Genomic DNA, 4008 nt, shown 5'->3' on the forward strand with positions numbered 1-4008 from the left:
AGCTACTCATTTTCCTCACGAGGCTGAGTGGGCCCCGCAACATCCAGTCACGGAGTCAATCATTTGCTTGATACAATTTTTTTGACTCCGCCGGGAATCGAACCCGGGTCTCCCGCGTGCAAGGCGAGTGCAGTGACCACTACGCCCTGGGAGCTGACGATAGGGAGAACTGTAACAGCGGTTTAATCGTTCTGAAATCGCAAAAAGAAGCAGGACTGCGAGAAAGCAAGCTGTTTTGAGAGAGAATCTTATCTGTTCGCCCCAAGCAGTAGGATAACGTTCGCCCCGGATAGGAATCGAACCCGCAACCTAGCGCTTACAAGGCAGGCACGATACTTTCTAAGCTAGCTAGAAATTCAATGAGATTAATTTTAGATGTTAGGTGTAATACAAGATGTTAGTTAGATATGCAATGTGCCAAGCACCTAAACCTTTTATCTCTTACCTATGTACGTAACGTAGCGTAGGTACTGTAGGTGATTACTATTTTTATTGTACTAATTGCTAAAGTCTTATCTCCACGAAAGCGAAGAGAGAGGGAAGACAGGATAGGAGAAAGCCAGCCGTCTCGAGTATGCAGGCTTTTCTTGAGTCTTCCATATTCTTTCTTCCACACACTCAAAACCTCATTTTTCTTGATCCCTTTTTCAGCCCTAGGTCAAGTGATGCTCTACGTGGACGGTATGACTGGTATTATGGATCATCCACCCACGGTACAATGGCTGTACGTGTTAGTAGCGTCCAAGTTCCGTCTAGTTATCAAGACAGCACTCAAGTTACTTCTCATCTTTGTCGAATATGTCGAGTCCAACTGCTTCCTACTCATTCAGGCCGTGCATGCGGTTGATAATTCTAATGGTAAGATAGTACTTCAGAATAGATGCAAGTACATATCAAAGTGTTCAACCAACAGCTTCAAGATCAAGGTCCCGGGTTTGAACCATTGAACCGGCAAAGAATGTACAGAAAGTATCGCGTACGGTCTCATTAGCTTCCTAAAAAACTGTTGCGGGGCCCACTCAGCCTCGTGACGAAAATGAGTAGTTATGACATATAAATGCGCATAGCGACCGGTGCCAGCATGGTAGGTAAACATTGGATTTTAGGATTATTGAGATATTGAGAAAATCATACAATGCTGCAGTGAGCACCAAAGTTGTGACATAATAACACAAAGAAACTGCATTTCTGATGTATTAAAAAAAAAAAATAATAAAATAAAATAAAAACACAAAGAAACTGCATTTCTGATGTATCAATTAGGATAGACGCAGCTGTAAAAAAAGGACTATGTTCCTATTTCCCTACTCTTCTGAGTTTCTCCCTGCTATCAATATAAAATCAAAATAAATTATGTAAAATTTATGAAGATTCTGAGCTAGAGGAGAGAAGGAACAACACACATTTCTTCTTTATTTGAATTGTGATTAAAATACGAAACGTTTAAGTACTCAAAGGTACAAAAAGTACTAAATGTGAGTAGTCACTTCTTGAGAGAATCAATAAATAACTATTATCTATTCTGATGACTTTCATTGATCAAATGACCGAATTCACATTAAAGAACATTTAACTTTACACAGTTACCTACTTGCAGGTTTTCTGTAAAAATAGTAATCTCCTTGGAAGAAAATAGCAATTAAAAGTATGTAGGTACACATATCAAGCTCTGTTCACACTAAATTGACCAAATTCATTGACATGATCAACAAAGTGTAAAAGGAGCTCACAACACAACAATTTGTTAATTCAGCGATCAATAATCTTGAGTTCATCAATGCCCCAGTCCTCATAACTATTATCAGGCAGGTATCGTCGAATGATGATTGGAATTTTTCTTGCCTTCAACTCTTTCATTGCAATCTGGAGGGGGTCTGTTTCACCTTCTAACTCAACCATGACTGGAGCACACATAGCGATCTGTAGTGCACGTGTCCCCAACACTCGTGCCCTCTCGTACCTAATAATAGAGAACAAGATATTGTATTATTAGACAAATTTCATAAACTAATATTAAGGCATAAACAACAAGCTGGGTCCGTCCCTCCGGGAATTTTTTAGCCCGTAGTTTATTCAATCGTGATTAAAGAAAATCAGTACCTATGTACCTACCTAATTTGTTTAATATTCAGTTTATTATTATTCTTGATTTGATTTTTTGATTTTACTTTCATGTAATGATTTAAAATCAAGACTAGAGCCCGTTCTCCCTTTATTCCCAATATAAGGTTCAAGTCACCCATCCATTTATTGGCCTTGCTCGGCGTAGCTTAACATAGATAACGCTAAAACCGGTCTTAAATGATCGACTAAAGTGTTATCTAAAACTTTCTCGCTTTGAGTTCATAGGTCATCGCGACAAATTTCAAGATCAGAGCTCATTTGTGTAAGAAAATGTGAAAAAAATCCCCCAAAAACCAGTGTAAACACGCGTCCAGTAACATTCCAGTCCAGTCGATCAGTTTCGATTGGATTTGTCGCATTGTAGGAGTACGACACGATTTTTTTCCGAACGACATCGACAACTGGGAATGGGCCTTAGAGATCAAAGGATTTAGGTGTGGGGAAAAACAGTTGATGATGTGAATGTGTTTGGGAGACCTTGCTTAGCCTTCAGCAAAAACTCAACTCACGTGCATTCTCATCTAGCAAAAGCGTGAAAGCCCATCCCAACCAAGACCCATATGTGCAACAAAGATCCGTATTTGAGCACTGGGAGACCTGATGTGTTGGGAAATAGGAAATCTGATTTATATTCTTTATATTCTGACGAAAACCAAGTGGGCTGCATGGAAAAATCGCGATATTTCCGCGAGGCCTCTGAGAGTCTCAGAGGCCTCGCGCTGAGAGAGGGAATGGAAGAAGAGTGGAGGGAGAGAGAAGAGGGGAGGGAAGAGGGGAGAGAGGAGAATGAGAGGGAAGAGGAAGGAGGGAGGGAGAGAAGAGGAAGGAGTGGGGGTGACAGATAAGAATGGAATAGATAAGACGCAAAATACTGGCATGTGGCGCTTGTCCATCTGGTAATAATCTGGTATGGCTATGCACCAAGATATTATCTTGGTATTAGATTTTATGGGGGAGGAAAATCGATTAGAATATTAGATTCTGTATACATATCAGTCATTCAGCCACGCAAGATCAGCCTGGTGATTTAGGTGATTACCATTTGGATCTCAATCATGAAACACATACAACCACTTAGCACTAATGCCTCGCAAATTTAGGCTGGGCTTACCAACTCGAATAAACTGGGGATTGGGTTTATTTCTGGATCGAAGAGAATCCTTGTAAAGCCGTGTCCACACATAGTTGACGCCGTCGATCGATGTCGACTGAAACCGTATACTGCTTCGACAACATAGATTCACCTCTTTACCTCGTCGATCGACGGCGCGGTGTCGACTATGTGTGGACACAGCTTTCTATTTCCTCTCTTCTACTGGAAGAGTTAATTTTTGTTGGGAAAATTCACAATTCAAAGTCTTCTTATTATGTATATGTAAAGTTGTAAACACTGAAATAGCTATAACTTATGAGCTTCTGACTTAACAATCATGGTCACAACTTGAAGAGCGAATCACCTACCCATCAGTCGGCTTAGAGATTAAGCAAATCGGTCAGGAACTTGACCACTTAGTCTGGACAAGTGGTCACTGAGCCATCAACTGACATAGCATCACGTCCTCTAGTTCTGAGACGGTAGTGGATACCGAGCGAGTAATTGGCGTGTAATTTCCAATCAATCTCCACTAACTCCACTGGGTCTAGTGCATTGTGGATTATTGATTCTCAACCAGGTAGGTAGCTATGTTATGAGGCCCACCGCATATTGGAAGCGTAGAGAGGAGAATTAGGTATAGTAGCGCAATACCGGCTGAAAATCCAAACCTTATATGAAAACAGGGTGTCTACCAAAATCAGAAATGAAATTCCCTGACTTTTCCCGGTTTTCCAGTCTGGTGAAAATGATAGAGACCACTCACACTAAAAGTCTTGCGTCCAAGCTTC

This window comes from Diaphorina citri, unplaced genomic scaffold (assembly GCF_000475195.1).
Source record: "Diaphorina citri unplaced genomic scaffold, Diaci psyllid genome assembly version 1.1 scaffold1541, whole genome shotgun sequence".
NCBI lineage: Eukaryota > Metazoa > Arthropoda > Insecta > Hemiptera > Psyllidae > Diaphorina > Diaphorina citri.